At 50.4% G+C, this 15,494-nt stretch overlaps 1 protein-coding gene across 3 annotated transcripts in view; it reads right to left on the minus strand.

Annotated features, from left to right (window-relative positions):
- CCND3 (cyclin D3) overlaps positions 1-14,234 on the minus strand; it is a 90,488-nt gene extending 76,254 nt beyond the window's left edge. The window contains exon 1 of one of the 3 annotated variants that reach the window (XM_061146701.1): positions 14,078-14,234. The gene's annotated coding sequence lies outside the window, so the exon portion shown is untranslated. The remainder of the gene's footprint in view (positions 1-14,077) is intronic. The other 2 variants (XM_061146699.1, XM_061146700.1) reach the window with 2 other exon arrangements.
- Between the last annotated feature and the right edge of the window lie 1,260 nt (positions 14,235-15,494).

Consider the following 15,494-nt stretch of genomic DNA (forward strand, 5'->3'; position numbering starts at 1 on the left):
AACTGGAAGCCCCAAACTCTTCTGGTAGGAATACAAAAGGAAACAACCATTTTAGATCACAGTTTTTGCTAATGTGCTCAGGCTCTCAGTCTGACTGATTTTGAGACCCCATAGCCTGTAGCCCGCCAGGTTCCTCTGTTCATGGAATTTTCCAAGCAAGAATTCTGGAGTGGGTTGTCATTCTCTTCTCCAGTAAACGTATTGTATGAACACTTTTGCATCCTAATTTTCTCCTTAACATTACTATATAGGTAATTTTTGTGATATCACCGGTTTTTGCAATTGCCATTTTTAATGACTACCTAATATTCCACGTACTAGATATAGTACATCTTGCTTAACCATACTCTACTGGGAGACGTTTCAGTTGTTCCAGTTTTGTGTCACTATATGCCTATCATCACGGACAAAATTTTTCCCTACATTTAGGACAGAGCCTGGAAAAGTGGGATGACCAAAGCAGAGGGTCAGAATATTCTGGAGCCATTTCATTTGACACCTTTAGCCAAGATGCTTTCTGAAGGGAGAATTTATCACATGGCAAGGTCATCAACAGGCAAGAACACACCCATTTAGATCCACTACTACCATGTAGGGACACCACTCTCTCTTATTTTTTCTTGGCTGCACCACACAGCATGCGGGATCTTAGTTCCCTGACTAGGGATCAAACATCATCCCCTGCAGTGGAAGTGGAGTCTTAACCACTGGACCACAATGAAGTCCCTGTTAGGTATCTTTTTCATGTCTAGGTCATGTTACCTTTTGCAGACTGTTCTTTTCTGGCTGCTGGTCCCCTTTCCAACAGCACTGTCACTTCCTTTTGGGAGGTTACCTCTCCCCTAGTGCAAATCCAGGAGCCAACCTGACTGACTTGCATCATGGAAACCAGAGAGTCTGGCCTGACCATTCCAACCATGCTGTCCGTCCTTCTGCTCAGCCCTGAGGCACTTTGTCAGTTTCTGCTCATTTCCAAAACTAGTTTTCCAGCCTTTCTGATGAGTCTAAGGGTTCCCAACCTTCTTCCAATAAATTCCTTTTGCCTTATATTGGACAATCTGTTTCTGTTGCTAACAGAACCTTGAAAATATTGATACCTCGCCAATTTACTGTTTTTCAAATTGCAAGTCAGGACGCTTTACTGGGTCATGAAGTCATGAAGCTAATCTTGACCAGCGTTTTTAAAAAATGAAACAACAGAATAAAAAAGATAAGTAAAGGGAAGTATTGTCTAGTTAATGAAACTTGTTTGTTTTATGTATACATATATGTGTGTGTATGTGTGCATAAGAAATAGGTTAAAATGAAGACACTTCTAATTTTGAAAAACACTGCCCTTATTGAACTTGAGTAGCTTGAGAATAAAGAATCATCAAAAGCAATCTCTCCTAGATATATTATCTATTTCTCCCCAAACCTTTAGTACTTAGGAAAATGTACTTCCTTTCCAAGAGAATAGTATATTTCAAGGTCCACCCACTATTTTCTCTCTATTAATAGCTTGACATCTCCACCCACCCTTTACTTTTTGATACTTAATGATAATGGACATCTTTTCCTCTTGGTCTTTAAATTTCTGTTAATGGCACCAATATTCTGCCACCCACCTAGGCTGAAATATCTCGCAGTAGTCTAGTCCTGAACTCTCCTCCATTCATTTACTGACTACCTACTGTACCCTAGAAGGACAGAAGACGAGAGAGCAGCAAACGGTAACACATGGCCACATACTTCATCTTTAAAGTACACGTGGTACCTAACAGGGAAGAGCAGAGCGATTTCACAGAGCCAGTGACTCTTCATGCCTTCTACCAAGTAACTGCTAAGTTCTGTTGCTTCTACCTTCAAAATATTTTGCCAAATCGCCCCCTTATTTCCATTCCTACTGCGTCACCCTAGTTTCAATCCTTTTTATTTTGTGTAGGCTTTCTCTTGCCTACTGCCCTACCGAAATCTATTCTGATCATGTCACTTCTTTGCTCACAAGTTTTCAATGATGGACTTTCCTGGTGGTCCAGTGGTTAAGAATCCACCTGCCAATGCAGGGGACACGGGTTTGGTCCCTGGTCCGGGAAGATTTCATATGCCACGAGGCAACGAAGCCCATGCACCACTAGTGAACCCTTGTACCAAGAGCCTGTGCTCCACAACAAGAGAAGATGTCACAATGAGAAGCCCATGCACCATAATAAAGAGAAGCTCCTACTCGCCGCAACTACAGAAAGCCCGTGAGCAGCAATAAAACCCCAGCACAGCCTAAGTCTTCAGTGGCTTCCCATTACCTCCTTGCCAAGTCGCTTCAGTCGTGTCCGACCCTGTGCGACCCCATAGACAGCCTCCTAAACGAGTCCAAACTCCCCAACCCAACATTGTTGATTTGGCTTCTCCACCACTGCCCCAGTGTTTCTTTCTAGCTGCATGTCCACTAATCCACAGTCCATCAGGTCCTCTCTTCCCAACCACATATCTGTGTGAGGCCTGATTTTCTTCATACAAATCAATCAAAACAACATACTGAAGCAGATTGAAGCGGCAGCAGATATGAGAACCCAGCTGTCCTCTATTAAGCTGGGCATTAAAAAGATTTTTGAAAAATGTAAAACAAGGCCACACTGCAAATTTTTTGTTTTGGAAAATACAGTTGTTATCTTATAAAAAATATGATGCTATGTTAACATGCAATGATTTTTATTGTTACTTTAAAGGAATTAATAAATATTTTTAAAATTTTGCACTTGACACTTTTTATTAGAAGTCAAACGTCGGTAGCTACCACTTTGAAAAGCAAAAACTCTTTGGGATTCTAAACCATTTTTAAGGGTGTAAAGTGATCCTGAGCTGAGATCAGAAAGCTTGAGAACTGCTGCCTGAGATCTAACAAGTCAGTTAAAGCAGACCTGGGGTCTCTGAAATGCCCCAGCCTTCCCCCTCACTCATGTTTTTTAACTCCCTGCCCCAGTCTGTTGCTGGAGTTTTTAAACCATTAAAAAAATAAGTAGTGGTAAAAGCAGAGACATTGTTTTGCCAACAAAGGTCCGTATAGTCAAAGCTAGGGTTTTTCCAATAGTCATGTATGGATGTGAGAGTTGGACTATAAAGAAAGCTGAGCACCGAAGAATTGATGCTTTTGAACTGTGGTGTTGGAGAAGACTCTTGAGAGTCCCTTGGATGGCAAGGAGATCAAACCAGTCAATCCTAAGGAAATCAACCCTGAATATTCATTGGAAATACTGATGCTGAAACTGAAGCTCCAATACTTTGGCCACCTGATTCGAAGAGCCAACTCATTAGAAAAGACCTGATGTTGGGAAAGATAGAAGGGAGGAGGAGAAGGGGACGACAGAGGATGAGATGGTTGGATGGCATCATCAGTGACTCGATGGACATGAGTTTGAGCAAGCTCCGGGAGCTGGTGAAGAACAGGGAAGCCTGGCGTGCTGCAGTCCATGAGGTCACAAAGAATCAGACATGACTGAACAACCTATGAAGAATAATTATTATTACAGAAATAATAGTGACTATAGAAACAATCATTAGCTGTACTAGAATCAATAATAATATAAAGAATAAAAAAAAAAAGAATAAATAAGCCTGGGGACTTCCCTGGGGGTCCAGTGTTGAGGTCTCTGCACTTCCACAACAGGGGGCATGAGTTCCAACCTTGGTTGGGGAACTAAGATCCCGTAAGTTATGCAGGGTGGTCAAATACAACAGCAACAAACAGAATGGGGACTTTACTGGTGGTTCGGTGGCTAAGACGCAGGGGGCCCCAGGTTCGATCCCTGATCAGGGAATTAGATCCCACACACTGCCACTAAGAGTTCGCTTGCCTCAACTAAAGATCTGTGTGTTCAGAAAGATGGTAACAACGACCCTGTATGCAAGACAGCAAAAGAGACACAGATGTAAAGAACAGACTTTTGGACTCTGTGGGAGAAGGTGAGGGTGTGATGATTTGAGAGAACAACATTGAAACATGTATATTACCATATGTGAAATAGATAGCCAGTCCAAGTTTGATACATGAAACAGGGCGCTCAAAGCCAGTATGCTGGGACAACCCAGATGGATGGGATGGGAGGGAGGTGGGAGGGGGATTCCGGACAGGGGGACACATGTACACCCGTAGCTGATTCATGTCAATGCATGGCAAAAGAACACCACAATATTGTAATTAGTCTTCAATTAAAATAAATTAACTTTTTAAAAAAAGATCCTGTGTGCTGCAACTAAGACTTGGTGCAGCCAAATAAATAAATAAATAAATATATATATATATATATATATATATATATAAAGAATAAATAAGCCTAATAATTGCCATAGGCTTTCAGTTAAAAAAAAAAACAAACCTCAGATATTCAGAGAAGAAAAAGATACAGAAACAACCATCATTTAAAACTGCTCCTGAGTATCTTCCCACCAAGGCCACTCCTCTTTCATTCTTCTTAAATGGCACCTATGCAGAGACATTCCTAGTAAATCCATACACAAGAAACTGTTCCTTCCTCCAGATTCCCACAGCACTGTCACTCCAACCTTTCCTGCCAGCCAGGAAACCAGTAAGAGTCCGTAAGTGAATGCACACTGAATTGCTAAATACGCACATTGAACTATCACAAATTCAGTGCTGTCCACTGGAGGAGGTCCCAAACAGCCTCAGAAAACCACATACATGGATTTCATACAATGTGAGCCCTTCCTCAAACTCAGCATAATGTTCCACCAAAGACGCGGCCATCTGTCTCAATGAAAACAGCTATGCTGGAGATCCTTAGACAATGTCCAAGCCATGCACACTGTGTTTTATGAGCAGTTTAAGGTGACCTTAATAGTAATGTTGATGTGTTTTGCTTTTACACTGACTGTGAACCCAACACAGCACAAAACGTGGCTCCAGGGCTGCTCCGGTGGCTCAGGAGTAGAAGAATCCACCTGCCAAATACCGGAGACGGGTTCCACCCCTGGGTCAGGCAGATCCCACATGCCGCCGCCACGGAGGAGCTAAGGCCATGCGCCGCAGCTCTTGAGTCTGAGCTCTAGATCCTGGGGATGTAACTACTGAGCCCTCACATCACAACTCCTGAAAAACCTGTGCCCTGCAGCCCATGCTCCACGACAGGAGAAGCCACCACAATGAATAGCCCCTGCACCACAACGAGAGAGCAGCCCTCGCTCTCCGCAGCTGGAGAAAATCCTGAGCAACAGTGAAGACCCAGGACAACCAAAGATGAAATCAACAATAAAAATATATAAAATGCGGTTCTACTGTAAATGAGGAATGGACAAGCCCTCTGAGGCTCATAGATATTGTTGCAGGGACATGCCAGGTGGCTGTGTCCTGAGTCCTACATCTTCCCAGTCCTGTCCTCTGGGCAGGGTACGTGGCCGCCACCCTGGGCTGGGGCTGCTGCCCATCCTGGGGTGGAGCATCTGGAAGGTGAAGGCTGCAGGCCCAGCACTAGGACCCAGCTTCACCACCAACTCCAAAGGTGTGCCAGCAGCCACTGCTCTGGTGCCACACCCCTGCCAAGGACAGAAAGGAAAATGGGGGGGGGGGGGAGGGAGCTGGAAGAAAAGCTTGTTTGCACCATGTTGCAGTTAGGGCGGCTGTGGTCGGGCTGATTCATCCAGGGCTCCCCAGAAAGGTCAGGGCCCCAGCCCCACCTAGCAGAGCTCACATCGCCACCACCCACCCCTGCTTCCTGGGTAGCTGCAACACCTGACCTGCCTGCTGGGGCAGGGCGGGGTCCTCCTGGTTCCTTCCCTGCCATCTTGCTTGGCTTAGGGGACACGCCTGCAGCTCTAGCCAGGAGCACCGAAGGACAGGGGAGGCTTTGGGACACACAGGCAGCTCAGGGGCCGATCTGCCTGTTCTCCCCCATCCTAATGCTGTGTTCAGGACATCTCGACAGGAAATCTGGGATCCACTCACACTCCTTGGTGGGAGTGCCCTCCAAAGTGCACATTCTCACACACACACACACACACACACACACACACACACACACACACAGTGTGCATGAAAGGTCCGACTCCAGTATGGCTGAGTTCCTTCGCTGCTCACCTGAAACTATCACAACATGTTTAATCAGCTATACCCCAATATCAAGTTTTTAAAATTTTTTTAGTTAAAAAATATAAAAAGAAGTCTGACTCCAGTCAGAGTTCTTTCAGCCACTCGGCTCTCAACACTGACTGGCTGTATGATCTTGGGCAAGTTATTTAACCTCTGTGCCTCAGTTTCTCTTATCTGCAAAATAAGGAAACCTCAGAAGATTCTTGTGAGGAATACGTAAGAAACAAGTTAGTAAATATCCACATTTATTATCAATTTACATGAGCTTCCCAGGTGGCACAGTGGTAAAGAATCCACCTGCCAATGCAGGAGATGTAAGAGATGCAGGTTCAATCCCTGGATTGGGAAGATCCCTTGGAGGAGGAAATGGCAACCCACTCCTGTATTCTTGCCTGGAGAGTCCCATGGACAAAGAAGCCTGGTGAGCTACCGTCCATGAGGGTGCAAATAGTTGGATATTACTGAGCATACACACACACAGCACATTAGAAATTTATTTACACATGGTACATATTATACATAGGCACTTCCCACAGGCCCCAGCACATGGAAGTATTGTGCAAACATGTGCTCTATTATCCCAACATCTTCGCTGCCACCTGTCTGCAAAGAAATGAGGGTTCAGAGAAAATCCACACGATAGATTCCTACAAGAAATACCCAACTCCTAGGAGCTGCAAGTGAGGTGAAGCAGGCCACGTGCAAGACTTCTGAGGACCACCCAGGAGGCTATGTCCAGCAGCTATAAGGAGAGTTTTGAGTTAGAACCCAAGAGGTTGGGCCCTGGGCAGAAAAAAAACTGTTGTTTCCTTGGAGACCAAGAGACTGTTCCAACAGGAAGAACTCTGCCTGGTCCTAGAGGCAGAATTCTAAGAAAAGAGGGTGGCCACCCCTAAGACCAGCAGGTAACAGCTGACTGGAAAGAAAAAGACTGGAAACCATTTGAATGTTCTATACTCTGGCCTACGCTCGGCCACCCAGTACATCTGAGAGTGCGTAACCCTAAGATCCCTGCTCACTGTGATGAAAATAGATTCCACCTCTGAACAGTCTCCGGGTCTGTGGTTCAGATCCTGCTTAGAGAAAAGGGAACAGGGCTGGAAGGAAAGCAAAAAGCAGTCCTGACCCGCTGGGGCCGTGTGCGAGGAGGAAACACTCTCCCCTCCATAATCCAAAGACAGCTTGTGATATCCACTTGCCAGAGAGGAGTAAATCCTCCCCAGGGTCTTATTCCAGGCTGTTTCCTCAGCACCCAGCAGAGTCAGCTTAATAAACAGGAGCTTAGGAAGAAGCGTCTGTGAAGAGCAGAGAGATGCCTTCCGGGGGACATGCGGCCTGGGTGGGAGTGCCCTCTGTACCCCATCCTCCCGGCCCCTGGCCCGTCCTCTCCTCCTCCTCCCACAGCCTCTAACACCCCCAGCTGGAGTCCAAGCTCTGCATCTGTCGGAGGCCCTGCTCCTGGCTTCCTTTCCCAGAACTCGGGGCCCCCAGGGGAGGGGCTGGGAGGTGCAGCCTGGAGGGGAGAGGACAGAGAAGAGGAGGCAGGAGGAGCTGGAGCCGACAGTGCGGGGGCCAGAACTGGGAGTTTCTGGGACAGTCCCAATTTCAAGTATTCTGTCCAACGGTCTGACCACAGGCCAGAACTGTGGGCCGATTTTGATTCTAGAAAAGAGGATGAGATGAAGTCATCGGTGGGATGGTGAGGCAAGATACCAGGGCTGCCCTCTCATTGCTAGATGGCCCCCACGCCCAGTCCCTGGAGCTCAGGCTGGGGGATGATCATGAGGATGATATGATAGTGACAGAAGTATCGCATGTAAGGGTGTATGACCTGCTTGGTAGTTGGCAGGGCTTTGAGCATATTATCTCCTAAACCTGGTGCAGAGCGTGGGCCCGGAAGCCTCGGCCCCTTGACTCTGGGTAACCACTTTGTGCCCCGGCTTTCTCGTCTACAAAAAGGCATCATGGGGGACTTCCTTGGTGGTTAAGAATGCCCCTGCCAATGCAGGGGATACAGGTTCCATCCCTGGTCCGGGAAAACTCCACGGGCCACAGGGCAACTTAGCTTGTATGCCACAAACACTGAAGCCTGGGCACCAAAAAGCCCACGTTCCGCAACAAGAGAAGCCACAACAAGAGGCTCGCGCACCGCAACTAGAGAGTAGCCCCCAGCTCACCACCTGCGCCCCTTACCCCCGCCGCAACCAGACCCAGGGGCAGCAGCGAATACCCAGTGCAGCCAAAAGAATAAAAAAGGCATCATGATAGCATGTCCCTCACAAAGCTGCTACGAGGACACAAAAAGATCCAATCTGGATATTATAAAGCACTCAAGAGTGTCAGGACAACAAATCCACACGATGACTCGGTGAGGAAGGGGCTACCTTTACCGCCACTTGACAGGTAAGGAAAGTTTCACACAGCCAGGAAGGGGCCAAGCGAGGACTCAAACCAGGGTGGTTTCTGTCTTGAGCCCAGGCTCTCTGAGCCACTCCAGGAGAGAAAGCACGGGTTAGGTGGTCACGTGCACAAATCAGACAGGCACAGGGCCACGACAGACTTCCAGCTCCGAAACTGTCCTCCTGCTGAACCCTCCGCGCCTCGCCTCGCTCCTTCCATACAATGGACCTCCCGCCTCACAGGGTGGTGGCCAGCGGTGGGGAGTGCTTGCAACCGGCCGGTTAAGGCCCCTCTCTCTGGGCGTGGCCTCCATGGCGCCCCCTGGCCCCAAGGTTTGTAACTGCACGCTCTGCCCTGGCACAAGCGGAGCCGGCCTGCCCTGAGGGGGCGGGGAACCCCGGTGCTTCTGGGCGAGAGGCTAGAACGCAGATCTGGGCCAACAAACGAGGCACCAGGCAACCTCTCTGCTGCTCCCTGCTTCCTAGGGACAACGCCTGGGCCCCGGCTGGCTCTCCTTAGGAATGTCTGTTCTAGGGTGGTTCTCAGCAGGGTGGGAGAACTGGGCAGGTTGCTGAGGGCAAACAGTTTCTGAGAGGTGCGGTTTTGGAGGACCTTAAAAAAAGATGACATGATCCGGGTATCATGCCCTTGAAGGCTATGAAAGGCCACGCTCACAAGGGCTGCTGGACTTGCCCTCGGCTCCTAACGCGGGTCCTTCTATCTTCAGGACAAAGGAAGACCAGGGAGAGGAAAGAGAAGGAGGGGAGGGAGGGCACCCCGGACCTGGGAAGGGAGTCTGCCCTAGCCGGGAAGGGAGTCTATCCCAGGAGCGCAGGCCCGCACGTTCTGGCCCGAGCCACGAGACCTGCCAGCACATTTCACGGGGACGGTGCTGGGTCAAAAGTGGTTCTCTGGGCCCTGGTGTGTTCACAGCTGGGGATGGGATCGGGAAAGGCCCCAGGAAACCAAGCCGGTAGCTGAAGAACCAGGTGGCGCTCTTCAGCCCATCCAGCAGCCTTGGAGCCACGCACTGGGCAACAGCGCCACCTGGTGGACACATGGGGAGGTAAGTGAAGTGCAAGTCGCTCAGTCGTCGGACTCTCTGCAACCCCAAGGACTGTAGCCCGCCAGGCTCCTCTGTCCATGGGATTCTCCAGACAAGAATACTGGAGTGGGGAGCCGTTCCCTTCTCCAGGGGATCTTCCCAACCCAGGGATCGAAACTAGGTCTCCCGCATTACAGGCGGATTCTTCACCATCTCAGCCACCAGGGAAGCCCAAGAATACTGGAGTGGGTAGCCTATCCATTCTCCAGGGCATTTCCCGACCCAGGAATCGAGCCGGGGTCTCCTGCATTGCAGGCGGATTCTTTACCAGCTGAGCTACCAGGGAAGCCCTGGGGAGATCAGCCAGTCAATAATCGCATGGGAGGCTTAGAGGCTTAGAGGGGGTTTGAGGGCTTCCCCTGGCAGAAGCCTCAACTGAGCATGTGCTCTAGATGCCCCTAGATGAGGAAATCACTTCTGGAGAAAGAGATTAGGCAATTATTTGTTAGAAAGTGTTTATGCTTTGTGGAAATCTGCCTCTACCAGTCCCCTACCTGGGGGCTTCCAAAGGCAACCTTGCAAATGTCTGACGACAGCTACAATAACCCTCCTAAATCTTCTCCCCATTTGCCTCAAAATTCCAGAGTTGTTTAGCATCCATTTAATCTTCCTTTCCTTTCCCTCAGTTATACAGTTGTCTTTTTTTCTTTTTGGCTGCACAGAGGCCTGTGAGATCTTAGTTGTTCCTCAGACCAAGGATTGAATCTGGGCCCTTGGCAGTGAGAGAGCCGAGTCCTAACCCACCACCAGGGAGTTCCATCCTTTTTAATATTAACTTCCAGAGAATCCCTTTTCCAACTCTATATGCAGGCCACCTCCCTCCCCACACTAGCAGAACCATTTTAAAACATTTTTGGATTGGGACTTCCCTGGTGGTCTGGCGGTTAAGACACCCAAGTTCCACAGCAGGGGGAACAGGTTCAATTCCTTGTCAGGAACTAAGATCTCTGCATGCCATGCAGCTCAGCAAACAACAACAAAAAAAACCTTGGGATCACAACCTCCTACTGTGCAGGGTCTGTGTTCAGGAAGTTGATGCTCTGATCTGAGGATTAAACAGACATCTAGAGCACAGGCTCTGAAATCAGACCAGGGTTCAAATCTGGGCTCTGCCACTTACTAGCTCAGGTAAGCTTCTAAGCCTTTCTGAAATTCAGTTTCTTCATCTGTAAATTGGGACTAAAAGCATTTACTAGTTGGCATTATGGTGAATGTGAAATGAGATAAGGCAGGTAGAACAGCTCCTGGCAACATCATTCAGCTCCTAAGTGGCCACTATAACCACTTTTCTAGTATTTGGGGCTGTAGGGAGTGCTGTGGGCAAGAGTAAGGTGAAAGGGCAGAGGAGAAAAGAAGACTTTGTGGAGTTAGCTAGCCAACCAACACAAATCCCAGCACAAAATCCAACAAATGAGTACCACGTTGCAACCCCATTTCCAGGGGTGTCTCTGACTACCTCCACATTCCCCCCACCCACCTACACACACACACACACACACACACACACACAAATGTCTCTGACTACCTCCACATTCCCCCCAACCCACCTACACACACACACACACACCAAACACACACACACACCAAACACACACACACACACACACACACACACAGAGTACAGGAGCAGGCCTTGACAGCTCTTTGAAACTCAGAGGGTTTAAAATTTAAATGTCTTTGAGGGCAGGAGAAACACACCAAAACAAACACACCTCCGCGCAGCCGAGAAAGGGAAACTTGGCAGGGGCCCCAGAACTTTCCTCACCCCCAGCCCTCCCTAAACTTCCTCTTGTGGTTTCTCAAGAGTACAACCTGTTCTCAAGCAAAAGAACGGCGCCTGGGGCAGTGGGCTGGGGCATGCCAAGGCTTCCATCACACCCCACCCTACAGGAGGAGGAGGGGGTGTGTGCGCAGAGGAGCGGCCTGGAGGTCCACACAGTTCTGATCTTCACATCCTGCTTACCTGTGATGGAGGTGTGACCACCCTCTACCCTCAACTCCCAGCATCAACACCGCCCCCCCGCCCCAGACACTAGAGCTAGTCTGACTGCAGGCAGAGAGGGACAGCCTCTGGGCCTCCCCAGATCTGTGTAGAGGCCTCATGTGAGAAATCTAGTTTCAGAAAGATAACGGAAAAACAGCAGGAATCCATGGACCCTCTGCCCTGTGGCCTGGCTGGCATCATAGGCAAGTCCCAGTCTGCCTAGACGGATGCATCTCAGATGTGCAGATGCAGTTTTGGGACACAGCTTTGGGATGCAGCAGCTGTGAGGAAGAAAGGTGCACATCTTAAGATTGCCTAAGGTCACTCCCTGACCATCTTCCTGACTCAGCTACCAAGTTGGGGTCCAGAACATGAAGGTTTCTGCTCTTCTTAAAGATTCCCAACAAAAGAAGTGTCTTGGTTTCCCATCTCCCTAGATTCTGGCACATCACCTCCATGCATCTTTCCTGCATTATCCCTCTTTGTGAGTGAGGCTTACTCAGGAGAACACACACACACACACACACACACACACAGGGTCATCAGGAAGGGATACAAGCACTGTGTAGTCCCCACAACTCTGATCCAGGCCTGCCGGGGCTCCCTGTAAATGGCACCTGCACCCACACTCAGCTAACAAAGTGCTCTCCTCTGCATCATTTGAGATACAGGAGCACAGACACCCTTTTGGAAATTCCTAAGCCCCTGGCTTAAGGGCACATTCCATGTGTTTAGTCAAGGAGGTGGGCTAGCCAAGTGGTTAAGAACAGGGCCTCCCAAGTCAAGTAACTTGGGTTTAAATCCCAACCCTGTCCTCTTTGGAAAAATTATCTCCTCCTTGCCTAAATTTCCTCATCTGTAAGACGGGATATCCCATGAACAGAGGCACCTGGCGGGCTACAGTCCTTGGGATCACAAAAAAGTTGGATATGACTTAGTAAGTAAACAACAAAGATGGAGATAATACTAGTGTTCACTTTACAGGACTGTTGGGAGGATTAAAGGAGACATTACACCTAAAACATCTAGAAGAGTACCTGGCATGTTATATAAGCCTTAGCTAGTATTCTGAACCCTTGAGGGAAGGAAATGGGAAAGAGAAGGCACTTGGGACCGTGGAGGTCATGGTCTCAAACACTGGGCAGAGACGGATCTTGGCGGAATCCTCAGAGATGCTTCTGATCCTAAATTCCAGGGGAGTAGAAGTTCTGACTTGTTTGCCATTATGTCCCCACTATTTAGCCCGTGCAGATAGTGTGGGCTCAGCAGACAGCTGAATGAATTCATAAATTGTTCAGTCAGCCATCTCTCAAGTGAGCCTGGGAATTGAAAATGCAGAAGCAGCGGCAGGAAAACAATGGCAGATCCACTTCTTTCCACTTACATCTAGTGCCAAGGAGAACTGAGCTGGGGGCTTAGATTTGTTACAGGAAACAGTCTTAGTATCCAGGCATGGGGGGTGGGTACCCCAGCATTGTGTGGACTCTTATATCACCCCTGGGGTGGACTCCCTGCTGCACCTACTTGGGAATTTCTGGGGTCCTGGGAACCAGCCCAGAAACATGCCTTTCCCAGAACCCATCCTGTTCATTCCTATCACTTCTTTGTATCTAGACAGCAGGGTTAAAGAGAGCAGCAACTGTTTCTGTGTCCCCATTGTTTCCCAATGCCCAACACCTCAGTCAGGGTTCAGTCCAGCTCTGTAGAATGAGTAAGTTGCCCACAAAGACCCCACCACTTTTCTGCCTGCTGCCTTTCCATCATTGAGAACCCAACTTAAATGTCCTCTTCGCTCTGAAGCCTTCCCAGCCACCCCAACTTGGCACCTTGTCTCTGCTGTTCTATGACTCAGGCGAGACAATAACCCCATTGTACCCTCAGCATCCCAGCCAAATCCCAGACACACAGTAGGTGCTCAATCAGTCGTCTGCAGATGAATATATTAAGGCTCCCTCAGTAACAGCAACCAGTGTCTTCAGTTATTCCTCTTGTTGACACATTAAAAAACACAGAAGAGGCTAGAGCCATCTCTTGTGGGTAGATGCCATCTACCCATCAGACACCAGAGAGACCACCACTGCGAGACCCCTCTTTCTGGTCCTGTCCTCCAGCCTGCTCCCCCGGCCCTGGATGGCAGGAGGACCCCCAAGGCTCCCTGCCCACCCTAGTTCTGCCCTCCCTCCGCCTCCCAGCCCATCTCTGAGGTATGCAAAACGACGACAGACAGCCCAGTGAGGTCACTGGGCTTCCAGTTCAGCTTGGAGGGGGATTGTGCGGACACACAGAAAGCGGAGAGCTTTGGGGGGGCTTCTCTGTCCTTCAGCCACGTGCAACTCAGACAGAAAGTGAGTTGAGCTTTGAGAGACAACCGGGAGGTGATGAGACGCGGTGACCTGTTTAACCACCACCCCCCAACCCCGATCCCCCGCCAGTCTCAGCTTGGAGGTTCCAGGAAAGCGGGGTGTCGCTGACACCCATCTATCTTGGTTTCTCCAGCCCTCAAGCCTACCTTCTCCGCAGGTGAGCCCCCCGGAGCACGGACCGTGGCCGCACACACTCTCTGCCGCCGCCTCTGGCTTCTGTCTCTGGGGAGGTGTGTGTGTGTGTCGCGGGGGGGGGGGGGGGGGGTCGCCACCTCCAGCCTAGGGGAGGGGCGTGCACCCCTCCCCCAGGCGCCCAAACAGAACCAGCCTCCGCCGCCGCAGACGCGGCGTGTTTACAAAGTCGGCGCCTCGCCGCCAATCCCGAGTTTAAAGCTGGGCAGGAAGTGGGGAAGAGGGGGCGGGGGAGACAAAGGGGCTGGGTGCTCCGCTCTGCGAAGGTTTGGGCCCCGACTCCTCCCGGCGGTCGCCCGGCGCCGCGACCCTGGCCCGCAGACCCCGCCCCACGCGCCCCAGGTGAGGGGGTGATGGGGGTGCCCCCCAGGCACAGGTGCTCCCTGCGGGCAGGCGCGGCGCAGGTTTCCAGACATCAGCCTCTGAGCATTTTCCACTCATCCGTTCGCCACGCAGGAAATAAACATTAGGCGCTGCTGCTTGACCTCTTACTCTACGTCTGCACAATCATAGATCATTCGTCTGTATTAGCTCACCCCCCACGCCGCCATCCATCTCATCCTATCCTAGTTTTACAAGAGAGGAAACAGGCACAGTGAAGTCAGGCAATGTATCCGAAGCCCCAGAGCTGGCGAGTTGTGGGGTTCAAATCCAGCCTCTGCGTCCTGCTAAACACCCACAAACGGGGCGGTGCACGGAAGACACCCCCCCACCCCCGCCACCCGGAGGGGGCTGACCCGCGAGCGAACCACAGAAAACCACAGGCACCGCGTGGACACAACGGCCTGGGAGGTAGACGGGCAAGCAACAGCCTCCAGCCAGCGGCGCCTTCGGGCTCGCCCGCAAACACCTGCAGATTCACACAGGGCGAGAGGGCAGCGTGATGCACCGGAACACCGGGATTGGGTCTGTGAAGCTCTAGTTCCAAGTGGGGCTGCGGGCACGCCAGCACAAAACAGGGTTTCCTGCTCAGGAGAATCACCTGGAGACTTAAGAATACAGATTCCCAGGCCCCTCTCCTAGAAAGCAAATTATGGGGACCCAGCGGGACCCCACACAACCATCCAGGCAAGTTCGGAGCGTCCCAGGGATGTGCTTTTCATGAAAAAGCAATTTCACTTCAAAACAGGTGTGAAACCGTGGGCTTATTTTCCGGGGCAAACTTCCGGGGCTCACTGAACCCACCGCTCACAAAAGGTCACGTGAGCCGGGGTGGGGGTGGGGGGCGTCACCCTGCGGACCTCGCAGAGCCTCGGAAAGCTCCTCCGAAAGCTCCGCGGGGCGCGCGCCGCCCCGCCCCCTGGCTCCCGCCCCGCCCCGCCCCGCCCCTTGACTACAAGTCCCGTCGTGCCCCACACTCGCGCACATTAC

The sequence above is a fragment of the Dama dama genome, chromosome 7, assembly GCF_033118175.1.
Source record: "Dama dama isolate Ldn47 chromosome 7, ASM3311817v1, whole genome shotgun sequence".
NCBI lineage: Eukaryota > Metazoa > Chordata > Mammalia > Artiodactyla > Cervidae > Dama > Dama dama.